Source organism: Sus scrofa, chromosome 15 (assembly GCF_000003025.6).
Source record: "Sus scrofa isolate TJ Tabasco breed Duroc chromosome 15, Sscrofa11.1, whole genome shotgun sequence".
NCBI lineage: Eukaryota > Metazoa > Chordata > Mammalia > Artiodactyla > Suidae > Sus > Sus scrofa.
Window position 1 is genome coordinate 133386417 of NC_010457.5, and position 14416 is coordinate 133400832.

General features: G+C 45.7%; 2 protein-coding genes and 1 pseudogene across 2 annotated transcripts in view; 1 reads left to right on the plus strand and 2 right to left on the minus strand.

The window, feature by feature from the left end:
- NGEF (neuronal guanine nucleotide exchange factor) overlaps positions 1-14416 on the minus strand; it is a 127447-nt gene that overhangs the window by 53702 nt on the left and 59329 nt on the right. The window lies entirely within an intron of this gene.
- LOC110256952 lies at positions 3590-10911 on the minus strand (annotated as a pseudogene).
- Positions 6143-14416, plus strand: part of NEU2 (neuraminidase 2) — an 86848-nt gene continuing 78574 nt past the window's right edge. The window contains exon 1 of the mRNA XM_021074906.1: positions 6143-6213. The gene's annotated coding sequence lies outside the window, so the exon portion shown is untranslated. The remainder of the gene's footprint in view (positions 6214-14416) is intronic.

Here is a 14416-nt window from a genome sequence, read left to right on the forward strand (position 1 = left end):
GAAGAGCCACCATTCCCTGGGGAAAACATCAGTTTACCAGCCAAGCAGTGAAATTTCACTTTTGTTTCTTTACCTGTTTACTGTTTACCCTTCCCCGGAGCTGACCAGTTGATGCTTCTTTTCCTCATTTTAAACCCGTGTCTCATTTTTTCCACGCAGTGAAGATTGCATGCTAAATTATTGCTATTTCTAAAGCGTTGCTCAGCCCTTGGCGTAGCTTTTATTTGTCACAGAGTCAGCGGGATCTCAAGGCTTGTTTCTTTGTGAGGCTCGGGGTAAAGAGATGGTCCTTATTAGTCTCTCTTCCTAACCATGAGGGTCTTTTGTAAGGGTCTCAGAAGAGGGTCTTCCGCTCACCAGACATGCATGCTTCCATTTGAAATTAGCATGTGTCCTTTAAAAAGAAACCCTAGCCTGTCATCGGTTGAGTGTTTTCTGTGAGAAGTGATGGATTTTTACCAGGAGAGGGGAAGCCTTCTCGACACAGTGACTCAGAGAAATGACAGAACAGAACTGGAAAATTCCTCCCTGTTGAGAGCACCTGAGAATACACAGTGTCCTTTCCTTAAACCAAGGCCTCTGTTTCAGCACTTGACATGCTGTGAGTTCCCATCAGTCCTGGGCGTGTCTTTTTTTTTTTTGTCTTTTTGCCTTTTCTAGGGCCGCTCCTGTGGCATATGGAGGTTCCCAGGCTAGGGGTCTAATGGGAGCTGTAGCCACCAGCCTATGCCAGAGCCACAGCAACACAGAATCCAAGCCGCATCTGCAACCTACACCACAGCTCACAGCAACGCCGGATCCTTAACCCACTGAGCAGGGCCAGGGATCGAACCGGCAACCTCAGGGTTCCTAGTCGGATTCGTTAACCACTGCACCATGAAGGGAACTCCCTGTGCGTGTCTTAAAGACCGAGTCCTCTACACTTTCTGTTATTGCTGAGCTGAAAGGCTTCAGAGGAAGCAGGTGCTTGTGCACTGCTGATGCGGGAGCAAAACCATCCATCCTCTTATGGAAGGGAAGTTGACCTTCTGTAATGAACAGAACCACACCTGTGCAGTGGACTGGATGCTTGTGTCCTTCCACACCCACATACTGACATCCTAACCCCCACGGTGCTGGTATCAGGAGGTAGGGCTTTTGGAAGGTGACTAGGTCATGAGGGTGGAGTTCTCATGAATGGGATTAGTGCCCTTAGGAAAGAAACCCCAGAGAGATCCCCTGTCTGGGTCTTGGCTTTCCCAGCCTCCAGAACTGTGAGAAATAAATATTGGCTGTCTTTAAGCCCCCCAGCCTATGGCATCGTGTTAGAGCAGCCTGATCAGACTAAGCAACAGGCATTTCCTCTTTGACCCAGCAATTCCTTTTCTCAGAATTACCCTGAAGACATGTCCTGAAACACGAAACAAGACACACACAAGGTCGGTCTTCGTGGCATTATTTTTAGACGGATCTCTTTTTTCGTGGCCCCGCCCATGGCATGCGGAAGTTCCCGGGCCAGGGATTGAACCCACAGCACAGCAGTGACCTGAGCTGCTGCAGTGCTAATGCTAGATCCTTAACCTGCTATGTGTGCTACCGGAGAATGCCGGCATTATTTTTGCTAGCAAAGTATCGGACACAATCTACACAGCCACCCAAAGATGGTTGGTTGAATACCAGCAACCCATGGAAGTCTTAGGCAGCAGAATTGGGAAGGAGGAAGGCGTTTCTGAACTGATGTGGAGCTATTTCCAGAGCTGTGTGAAAGAAGCAAGGGAATTTGTGAACCAAAGAAGAGGAAGTCACACAATTATACACACACCTTCCCCCGACCCCCAACGAGAAACACAGGAAGGAAAAAAGAGAAACCAGTAAAATGGTTATTTCCAGAGTTGGGGCAGAGGGTAAGACCTTTCTGAGTGTACTTTTTACAACATTTTGATGGGAAACCACATAGATATTTTACATATTCAAATAATTTTTAAAAATCCAAAAATATTGGGGGGGGGGATCAAACCTAGAACTGAAAATGCCCTGAAACAAATGAACCTGGGTAATTATCAAATTGATAATATAATTCAACTAATTTTTTAAGGTCGTACCCTGTCTTTTTGCTGTTACTGAGATCCATTCTAGGACTCAAAAAAAGCAAAGACATTTTCAACTTGACTTAGTAGGTGTTGTGGGTTGAGTGGATACGTTGAGGTCCTAAGGCCTGGTAGCCGTGAACTTGATTTGGAAATAGAGTCTTTGCCAGTGTAATGGAGGTAAGATGATATCCTACTGATTAGCCCTAATCCAATAACTGAAATAGAGTCTTTGCCAGTGTAATGGAGGTAAGATGATATCCTACTGATTAGCCCTAATCCAATAACTGGCGTCTTTATAAGAAGAGGGACATTTCAACACAGAGAAACAGACACACAGACAGGAGGGCACTGTGTAAAGACGTTGGCAGAAATTGAAGTGAGGAGTTCCCGTTGTGGCGCAGTGGTTAACAAATCTGACTAGGAACCATGAGGTTGCAGATTCGATCCCTGGCCTTGCTCAGCGGGCTAACGATCCAGCATTGCCGTGAGCTGTGGTGTAGGTCGCAGACTCGGCTCGGATCCCGTGTTGCTGTGGCTCTGGTGTAGGCCAGTGGCTACAGCTCCGATTAGACCCCCTAGCCTGGGAAGTCTATATGCTGCGAGAGCGGCCCAATAAATGGCAAAAAAAAAAAAAAAAAAAAAAAAGAAAAGAAATTGAAGTGATGCATTTATAAGCTAAGGATTCCAGGTGTTGCCAGCAGCCACCAAAAACTAGGAGAGGCATGGAACTGATTCTGCCCTGCAGCCTTCAGATGGAGCATGGGCTTGCCTTGATTTTGGACTTCTGGTCTCCAAGATTGTGAGAGAACAAATTTCTGTTTGTTTGTTTTTTTCCTTTTTCTTTTTGTCTTTTTAGGGCTGCACTTGCAGCATATGGGGGTTCCCAGGCTAGGGGTCAAATCGGAGCTGTAGCTGCTGGCCTGCACCACAGCCAGAGCAACTCAGGATCTTCGACCTATATCCCAGCTCACGGCAATGGCAACATGGGATCCTTAACCTACTGAGCGAGGCCAGGGATCGAACCCATGTCCTCATGGATACTAGTTGGTTTCATCAATCACTGAACCACGACAGGAACTCCGAATTTCCATTGTTCTTAAGCCATCCAGTGTGTGATTCTTTGTTGCAGCTGCTTTAGGAAACTCATGTGGTAGATTTGTTATTGGTTATGGCACAGGTAGAGTAATTGCGAAATTCTTCTTTGTGCATTTGCAGAATAGAGCATCATCCTACAACACACTGATGTTCGGAAGCAAGGTCCTCGCAGTTAGAAAAGGGAGAGGAAAACACGGACTAGAGAGAGAGGAGGAAAGCTGTTGGATTGTAACTTATTTATTTATTTTTGTCTTTTTTTGCCTTTTCTAGGGCCACTCCCGAGGCATGTGGAGGTTCCCAGGCTAGGAGTCGAATTGGAGCTGTTGCCTCTGGCCTATGCCACAGCCACAGCAATGCCAGATCCTTAACCCACTGAGGATCTGAGCCGCGTCTGCGACCCACACCACAGCTCGTGGCAACGCCGGATCCTTAACCCACTGAGCAGGGCCAGGGATCGAACCCATGACCTCATGGTTCCTAGTTGGATTCATTAACCACTGTGCCATGATGGGAACTCCTATTGGACTGTAATTCAAGATATGCATAGGAACTCTCCCTCTCTCTCTGTCTCTCTCTCACTCACACGCACACATTTCCTAGCTCTGTCTCCGAAGTCCTAGGAGTGGTGACCTTCCAGTAGTAATGAGCACCTAGAGCCCACAGATCTTGGTGTCTAAATATCATCCTGCATTGAAAGGAACTAGGGCTCCTTGGAGAAATGGCTGACTCCAGGTCTGGGGTATGGAAATTCTGTGTATAAAGTGCCTTCCTGTGTGAGAAAGTAAGGAAATGCTTGAAGACACGAAGGAATCTGTTAAAGGGACTACCAGCCAGCTTACAGGGGGTCTTACTGGCTGCATTTGTGATAGTGTGAACATCAATAGGAATCTGACAGTAATGAATTCAGTGGACACATTGAATTTAAAAAAACACGAAACAAACCATCAGCAGAGTGAACCTCAAAAACAAAACAAAAGCCAAAGGAGGGGTCTCCTTCAGAGAAGAGTGTCAACTCACAGAAACAGGAGGAATAAGAGAAGATTCCCTTTGACAATCCCAATGTAATGGTTGCTTCGGGAAGGATCCTTAAAGGATGTTAAAAGAATCAAAGGAAAGAGGATATTTACATGGTCTCCAACTGTCACGTTACAGAAAACGTATTCGTTGCAAAAGGAAAAATTGTACCTTTGCTTGGGAGCAATCTGACAGCTTCTGAATTAACCAAACGATCAAGCTTAGTGTCAGGAATAGCAGGCCAGCTGACATAAGAGCCTCTGGATGGGGTGCCGTTGGAAGTACACGCCCCCTGGATGCATCCTGGCTAAAAATATGTAACCTGAATCGAACCAAGTGTCTGGCCCTAACGTCCAGTTTAAAGAGAATATGGGGAGTGAAGGAAAAGGTTAAAACACTGCACATGGAAGCAGCCAGACCCACGCGTGGGGAGTGGGGGCATTCTGTGATTCAATCACAGGTTTCCACAATGCAATTGTGGAAAAAAAATGCGGAGACTGTTGAGATGCTAGGAGTCTGAAGACAACAAACTAACCAATGCAGTGCTTGAAATTTGACTAGTCCTTGATTCACAAATCCCAGCTATGAAAGAGATTTGGGGGACAACTGGGGAAAATTTGAACGGAATTGGCTCTTAGATTGTGGAATGATAATGGAATGCATGTTCTTAGGTGTGACAATGGCGTTGTGCTTGTGTAGAAGGGTCTCCTTATGCCTAGAAGCTCTGTGCTGGATATTTAGGGGTGAAGTGTCTGATGCCTGCAATTTCCTTTCATGTGGCTTAGTGGAAACAGAAGAGGGAGAAAGAGAATGCAAATAGGCAAAGTTTTAATACATTTTTGAGTCTAGGTGGAGGGTACATGGGAGAGCATTGTACTTTTCTGCCTGTTTTTCTCTATGTTTAAATTTCTTTCTTTATAAAAATTTGGGCAAAAGGAAAAAAGGATTTAGAGAAAGAGCCCATTTGGTTTAAAGAACTGTGTTAACAATCAAATTAAAATGCAGTCAGGTGTAAGGTATAGAAGATTGAGCTAAGGATGGACCGAGGGAATGAAGTGCATTTTATGAGGCACCTTGCCAAGCCTGGGAGGTCCTCCTAGAACACAAGCTCAGGAAGGCAGAGCTTTTGTCCCCTGTGTCCACCTCTGACCCTCTGGCACCTAGAGCCCGGATCATAGTAGGTGCTTAAAAGCATCCGTGTATAAATAGCACAGTGATAATAACACACCTTTGTGTGATTTCTAATTATTTTTTCAGAAGACACGCTCGGTCAAACATGAAGAGCATTTGGATAGATTTTCACCTTCTTTATGAAATTGCAGAGGGTGAGACCAATTTACACCCAATTTATACAGTGTCCCTCTGTCCTCTTTCTCGTACTCAGTATGAGAATTTTAAGCAATTTGCCAATTTGATACAGGGAAAAAAGTTTTGTTTTGCATTTCTTTCTTGTGAAGTTTTTGTGACTTTGTATATTGTTTCATACTTTTGTGAATAATCTTTTTGAAACTGTGGGCAACTATTAGTCAAATCCGTATCACCTGCCTTCACTGATCAAGGTCGTTTTAAGACCTGCATGACTTCCAGGTGGCTCTCAGCCAAAACCCTAAGATGTTTACCTGGGTTGTTTTCCAGGAACTTGGCGTCAGCCGCCTCTAGTTTGAGCTGAGCTGAAAGTCAGCCGCATCTCGCTCGGGCTGGGCTGGTTAAGACTCGATAGGACCGCTGACCCTCCACCTGGGCACAAGCAGGTGTTTATTCCAGGACCCTTAGATGTCAGGGGGCTGGAAGCTCCACCCTCAGACTGTGCTAAGCACTTTGCTTCCACTTTTGAATGTGCAGAGGTCTGTAGCTTGGTTACACCTGCACAGAGAGGTAACAACGCACCTTCTCCCAATTTCTTACCCCCACGCTCCCCAGGCTCCCGACATGCCTCGGCCTCCCTGCGTCTTTATAAACCCTCTCTTGGCTGCAAACTTTGGTGGTGACTCAGCATTTTGGATTGCTGTGTATCAGGCAAAGCAGACATCGTTTGGTAAGTTTTCTTGTCTTTTTTTCCCCTTTTCTTTTCTTTTTTTTTTTTTGGCTATGCTGGCTGCATGCAGAAGATCCTGTCCAGGGATTGAACCCTTGCCACAGCAGTGACCTGAGCCACAGCAGTGACAATGCTGGTCCTTAACTTGCTGAGCCACCAGAGAACACCTTGCTTATTTTCATTTTAGGGTTTATGTGGTTTTCTAATGGACTTGTAAATTCAGTGAACGGTATGGTTTGTATAGTTTTTTTTAAACGACCCGTTTTGTAGGCAAATAACATTTCTACAATACGTGTGAATGGAAGTATCAGTGCGGGCCGAAGGTGCTGAGTGATGGGCAGTGGGGTCGGCTCTATACCCCTCTCTCTGGGCCTCCTCGAGTCCTGGGTCTGTTTTTTCGTGGAGTTGGGGCTGCTGCGTGTTAAGCCCGGAGATGAGGATATTGGGGGGTGGGTGCAGAGAAGGGTCTCACAAGGCCTTTCCATCCAGCCCCTGCCTTCAGCCAGGCCAGGGCATTGTATTCTGGTTTTACAGAAAGGACGGCTGAGGGGACAAGACCTCTCTCTGTGGATGTGTGCTGTTCCAGGGCCACGTGGGCGAGGTGGGGGCCAGGGCAGGCTCTTACTCCTGACACGTGCTGTGACCTCAGGTCACTTCTAGGAGGTCCCCTCACCACAGCCTGTTCTCCTGCCCTCATCTGAGACTGTCGCCATCAAAACCAGACTTGCCTTGTTTGCTGCTCTGGTCTCTCTTTTTTTTTTTCCTTTAATTTTTTAACTTTACTGGATTTACAGTGTTCTGTCAAATTCTGCCGTACAGCAAAGAGACCCAGCCATACACACATACATTCTTCTCCTGTTATCATGTTCTGTCACAAGGGATTGGATAGAGTTCCCTGTGCTGGACAGCAGGGCCCCCATTACCTGTGCATCCTCTGTGTAAGAGTTTGCATCAACGAACCCCCAACCCCCCCTCCCCCTCGGAAGCCACAAGTCTGCTCTCCATGTCATGAGTCTGTTTCTGCTCTGTAGACAGGTTCATTTGTGCCTCGATTGGTCTCCTTTCCACTATCATATGACTGATTTCACTGCAGGCTTCAGGGGACAAAAAGCCCAATGGCTGACTGTATATCAGCTGCCACCTGTTCCGTAATTAATTCCACCAGCGAGTCTTGACGACCCCGTGGCTGCCTGATGCTGACTTGAGGTTTCTCCACAAGTTTCCTTGGCCTGCCACGTGTCCTCAGATGTGGCAGCTGCCTTCTCCAGAGCTTGGGATCCACAAGAGGGAGAGGCCAGTGCCTGCTGCCTCTCTTGACCTTGACACCAATTCACACACCATGACGTCCACGGTCAAAGTGGTCACTAAGTCCAGCCCACACTTGATGGGAGGCCCTGAATCCGGGCCACGGCTGTGGCAATGCCAGATCCTTAACCAGGGAACTCCTAGTGATTCGATATTTTTACAGACTCTACTCCATTTGAAGTTATTATAGGCTATTGGCTATCTTCTCTGTGCATCGTATTTATCTCCCACCCAGTAGTTTGTTTCTCTTATCCCTTTCCCCCTTCCTGCCCACCTGCCTCGCTCAATCTATGAGTCTGTCTCGGTTTTGTTACAGTCAGTGGTTTATTAGGTTTCACATAGGAGTGAAGACATGCAGTGTTTGTCTTTGCGTCTAACTGATCTCCTAAGCCAGAGGCAAAACAGTGCAATGAGGCTTCGTGGAGGCTTTGCTGCTTGAGTTGAAAGGTGGTGGGAAGCCCAAGGCTGTCAAGTTCAAGCACAGGCACAGAGCCCTGTGAGGGCCTGGTGCCATCCAGGGACAAAATCCAGATTACCAGCCATCAAAGGGCTGCCAAACCTTCAGCCGCCTCCAAGAGGGCTCAGTGGGAGACAGACAGGTCAGGGCGCCTGCCGCAGGCAAGGACCTGGAACACGTGGGCTCTGCATGGTGATGAAGGCAGGTCCTTAAAAATAAAGCCAGAGTGATGATAATGGAAGTTGGAACAATGAGTATAAATCCAAGGACAATTCATAAGAACCGTGCAATACGAGACTTCTTTCTTTCTTTTTTTTTTTTCACTTTGAAAGTAGTCACAGCTTATTAACTGACCAGATTACAAAAATAATCATGGTGGAAACCTTAGCTCATCCTTCCAATAAGCCTGTGGATCCCATCTTTCCTGTTGCCGGCATCTCCACCTTCGCCAAAATGGATGTGGTCTTTTTCTTCACTCCACTGCGTGGGGAAGACAGTTCAAAGGGCCGCAGGAAGTCGTCTGCTTCTTTGAAACATTTTCCAACATTCATGAGTGTAGATCTCATGAATCAGGTGCTCCCTGCCCTTGATGCCATATTTACCAAGGGATGAAGTGGTCAACACTCTTATCAAGGCAGTTCCCTTCTGGTTGATTTAACCAGACTTGTAGATTAATAAACCACACTTAAGATCAGTTCCTTCGCTGACTTCAGGTTCGGGTACCCCAAGGCAATACAGGGCTCCCCGAGTCTCAGCATGTTAACTGGAGCCTCAGTGAGTTTCATGAAGGTGCCACCGATGAGCTGATGGAGGCAAAGAAGCTGCAACATTTTGGGCTCACACCACTGATACCTTTGATCCTGAAGACAGATGCCACTTCGGGTTCTGCAGGTACCCAGCGGTTGCCACCTTTTCTTGCCATCCTAGCCATTCAAATCTCAGTTCTGTACATCTGCTTATATTCCTTAAAACAGTGCATAGATTTTTCATAGATAAGCTTCCTTCTTGCCTTCCCAAGCATCTTCTGGGCAAACTTCTTTCTCAGGCACTTGTTTTTAAGCTCTGGAAATTCTTTCATGTTTTCTTAAGGGTTTCTGGCCAGGCAGGAATTTTCTTCTTCTTCTTTTCTGTACCCTCCATGGTTCCAGCCAGGAAAGACTAAGAACTCTTAATATGTATAAGAATCGCAGAGGAAATTCAAGCTGTTCAGACTCCAAAAGACCTTTATCAAGCACCTAGTATGCGGCAAGCACTGTTTTAAATGTTTTCCGTACGTTCTTTCATTCATTTCTCATGACTCTGTGGAGTGGGGTAGTCCTTATTAAGTTCAGAAATTTTTTGCTCCTTGGCCTTCACTTTTTTCTTACCCAGTGCTTTTTCACCAGTTGGTATAAGTTCTAGAATTTCAGGGAGATGATCTGTCATTGCCTTCAGCACCTTTTTATTGATTGCTCGCAGTGATTACTGTGTTTTTGCAAGCATAGATTAGTTACCTAGACCTGTCAGTTTCTTCAATGCACTAGTGTTATTTACCAAACAACATTTTAGGGGGTTATACTTTCTGGCTTTGCCATCTTTCGTCTGGAAAGTTTTGGCAACATAATCAATTGCCTTGATCCATCTACCTTTGAAGAGGGATTCGTGCAGCTACCTCTTGATACTGATGGTTTAACTCTGAGACTGCCACTCCTACCCACCCAACATGCTTAAAATGAAGGAGAAAGAAAGAACAATACATCAGGGCAAAGGAAAATTGACAAACATCCTTTTTAAATGAAAATTAACTGGGACAAAATTCTCAGGGATCTGCCCGGAGCCAGAATCTTCCCTAGAAGAGCTGTTTTATGTTGCCAAAGGACATGTACAGTCAAGGTCAGCATCCTTCCTATGGAGCATGACTAGAGGTGGTTGGGGCCTGGAAACCTTTCAAGCAAGAATGCATCAGAGCCACACAACTAAAACCTACCGACAGGCTTCTGGACCATGGGCTTTAGGGCCTTGGGGTTTATGAGAAGTTTCCAGGGAAGTGGTTGCTAAAGGTTCCCCTGAGTCACCAAATAAGGAGTTTTCTGGTAGCAATCAGCACTCAGAATGTTGGAGGTACTCAATAACTATTCATTATATGAGTGAACGCATAAATAAATGGATTCCTCTGGTTTGTAGGGGGTGAAGCATCTGCCAAGAGTCATGATTTTTGTTTTATGGTAGCTAACCCCAAAAATGATTCATCTTCCTATTATTGATAATAAAGATAACAGAACAGATCATCTATGAAGGCAACTGTTGATTTGTCCTCAGGGCCGCCATGTGCGGCAGGTCAGGCTGTGCCCTGCCCAACTCCAGAGCTCCCTTTTATATAGATGACAAGAGGGAATGGTGCCCTCTAGAGTTGGGCCCTGGAATCACATCCTCCAATTAAACAAAGGGTACTTTCTCAAATCTGTGACAGGGGAGGCATGTGTCCAGATCATTTTATTCATTCATTCATCAACTCATTTAGGCCTGGGGATATGACCTGGGGACAAAGACACCCTGAACCAGGTATTAGAAAATATAAGTAATTGGGGAAATTATAAGTTGATGTATATGTTGAGGATATGGGAGCCTAGGAGAGGAGTTTCTAGTGCAACCTAAGGGAGGGATGGATGGTTGGGGAAGGCTTTTTGGAAGAAGCTGTAGAAGAATGGATAGAAAGTATCGAGGCAACAGTGGTGGGTGGGGGAGCAGCAGGTGCAAAGTCCCGGCAGGGAGAGAGATTTTAAATCCTTGAGACTTAATAACAGGTAACACATGTTGGACATTGATCACAGATCTCAGCACTTTATTTTTTTTATTTTTTGAATTTTTTGCTTTTTAGGGCCGCACCCACGGCATATGGAGGTTCCCAGGCTAGGGGTCTAATCGGAGCTACAGCCACTGGCCTACACCACAGCCACAGCAACGCTGGATTCTTTTTTTTTTTTTTTTTGTCTTTTTGCCATTTCTTGGGCTGCTCCTGTGGCACATGGAGGTTCCCAGGCTAGGAGTCCAATTGGAGCTGCAGCTGCCAGCCTACGCCAGAGCCACAGCAACACGGGATCCGAGCCGTGTCTGCAACCTACACCATAGCTCACGGCAACACCGGATCGTCAACCCACTGAGCAAGGGCGGGGATCAAACCCGCAACCTCTTGGTTCCCAGTCGGATTCGTTAACCACTGCGCCATGACGGGAACTCCAACGCTGGATTCTTAACCCACTAAGTGAGGCCAGGGATCAAACCCACAACCTCATGGTTCCTAGTCAGATTCATTTCCACTGAGCCACGGGAACTCCAGTTCTCAGCGCTTCATGTATATTAACTTTTTCTTTTTTCCCCCCACAATGCCTCCAATGAGTTAAGCATTGCTATTTTCCTCAACTTAAAGATGCATAACCCGAGTCAAAGCAAGCCTGAGTAACTTGCCTAAGGTCACACCTAATAAATGATGGAGCAGGAGTCAAACTTGGGAATCTATGCTAAGAGTCCACAGCCTTTTTTTTTTTTTTTTTCAAGGTTCAAGATATTTTAAAGATTTTCTTACATTTTAAAAGAATTTTAAAAGTTGTAAGTATAGTATAAAGAAACTTTTTTTTTTTAACTTTTTCTGAACTGTTGGAGGGTTAGTTGCTGACCGGATGTCTTCTCATCTGCAAGTACTTTTTAATGTGTATTTTCTACAACCAAGGACCAGCTCCTATATAACCAAAATACAGGCATTCAAGTCAGAAAATTAACTTCGATACACTGTTGCCAACTCCTGTTCAGACTCCACTCCAATTTTGCCTATTGTTCACTCAGATCCTTTGCAGCCAAAAGATCCAATCCAGGGTCACCCAGGATGTCCAGGTGTCCGGCTGCTTTGGGTCTTCTTCTGTCGGAGAAGTTCCTCAGTCGTTGCCTGGCATCTGTCACTTGGACACAGTGATTTCAAGCCAATGATGTTGCAGGCTCTTTTCTGAGATTTTCAAAGATTCGGTTCAGGCTTTGTGCATTCGGCAGCTACCACTGTGTTTAGTTTGGCAGGTTTTTGAAGTTTACAAAAATGAAACCACGCTGTAGGTATGTTCCGATCTCCCCCAAAGACGGATGCAGTTTACCGTGTGCTAGTCTGTGCCAGGCCCTGTCTGTGTGTTTTCTGGTTTGATACTCGGCTCTTTTCCTCACAGCGGGAGGGACTGAGGCTCGGAAAGTGTGAGAATTTATTTACGCCAAACCATACACTGCTTTGAGGACAACCCATGACTCAAGCCCCGCCCTGAACCACTCTGATGTCTTGCCTGTATGAGGAGCCTCCTGGGTCTTGAAGGCCAGAGAAATAGGCTTCTTGGGTCCACTGCCCCGCCTTCCACATCCTCCTCAGAGCAAGCCCAGGAGGTAAAAATTTTTAAATTAAGAATTCCAGGAGTTCCCGTTGTGGCTCAGTGGTTAACGAATCTGACTAGGAACCATGAGGTTGCGGGTTTGATCCCTGGCCTAGCTCAGTGGGTTAAGGACCCAGCATTGCCGTGAGCTGTAGTGTAGGTTGCAGATGCGGCTCGGATCCTGCATTGCTGTGGTTCTGGTGTAGGTCGGTGGCTACAGCTCCGATTCGACCCCTAGCCTGGGAACCTCCATATGCCACAGGAGCAGCCCCAGAAAAGGCAAAAAGACAAAAAAAAAAAAAAAAAAAAAAAGAAGAATTCCAGAGAATAGAAAAAATACAACCAATAAGATGCAGGATTATGACCAAAAAAAGAAACAGAATAATTAACATTATGCAGAAGGGATAGAACCAGTAAAATAATAATTTAAGAACAAAATTAGGTTACTGAAAAGTTATGGTTATAAACATTCATGCAAACACAATAAAAGGATATGTAAAGGATTATAGCTTAAAAAGAAATAGAAAAGAAAATAAGGTAAAACCTACAAATCCCCAAAATCTTAGGAATTTAAACAGAAAGATAATTTCAAATCCCACCCCCCCACCCTGCCCCCCCACATTTATTTTTGTTCTTAAAGCCAGAAGCACTGGATTTTAATACTGATAAAGGTAAAATGCAAAAGGAAGACATTTAAAAGGTGATTAAGATATAGAATGAGAAAGATGATAAGAGGGGAAAGTAAGGAAGCCTAAAAATTAGAAGATAGGCAAGAGTAAACTTGAGGGCCTCTGCAAACACTGTTTCCTAAAATGACCTTTGCAATGGAGGGGATTAGGATGGTGGAATAGAAGGACTGGAGCTCAACTTCTCTCCTAAAACCAACAAAATTTACAACCAAATGCTGAGCAATCTTCAATCAAATGGACCGGAAACTTTCGAAAAGATATCCTACCCTAGAAGACAAACAGGAGGCCACATCAAGAGGTAGGAGGGACGATTACATGATACAAGCAACCCCATACCTCCCGGTAGGAAGCCCCACAGACTGGAAAGTAACCGTATCACAGAGACTCACCTACAGGGGAGAGAGTTCTGAGCCCCACATCAAACTCCCACGTGTGGGGATCTGGCACTAGGAGAAAGAGCCCCTGGAGCATCTGGCATTGAAGGCCAGTGGGGCTTGTGCACAGGAGCTCCACGGGACTGGGGGAAGTGGAGACCCCATTCTTAAAAGGCGCACATGGATTTTCACATGTACTGGGTCCCAGGGCAAAGCAAAGTCTCCATAGGAATCTGGGTCAAACCCGACTGCAGTTCTTGGAGGACCTCCTGGGAAAACAGGGGTGCATGTGGCTTGTTGTGGGGGAAGGACACTGGAAGCCAAGCTCTTGAGAATATTCATCAGTGTGCCTTTCTCTGGAGGATGACATTTTGGGAAAATATGGCCCCAACCATCAGTGCTGAGAAGCCCCAGGGCAAATAACAATCCAGGTGGGATCACAGCCCTGCCCATCAGTAAATAGGCTGCCTAAAGACCACCCCTCCCCAGGCACACGGCCACCTCTAATCTCACCAGAGACAAAGCCCCACCTACCAGAGGGATAGGAATCAGCTCCACCTACCCATGGGCAGGCATCAGTCCCTCCCATCAGGAAGCCTATAGCAAGCCCCCATACCAACTTCAGCTACCAGAGGGGCAGACACCAGAAGTAAGAGAGGCTACAACTCTATTATCTGTAAGAAGGTCACCACACCAAAAACCTATAAAAATGAAAAGACAGAGAACTATAACTCAGTTAAGGGAGAAAGAAAAAACCCCAGAAAAACAGCTAAGTGATCAGGAGATTCTCAGCCTCCAGGAAAAAGACTTTAGACTGTTGATGCTGAGATGATGCAAGACATTGGAAATAAACTGGAAGCAAAGATGGATAACTTACAGGAAACACTAAGCAAAGAGATAGAAGATTTAAAACTTAAGCAAGCAGAGATGCAAAATACAATAACTAAAATAAAAAATTCATTAGAAGCAGCCAGCAGAATACAGGAGGCAGAAGAA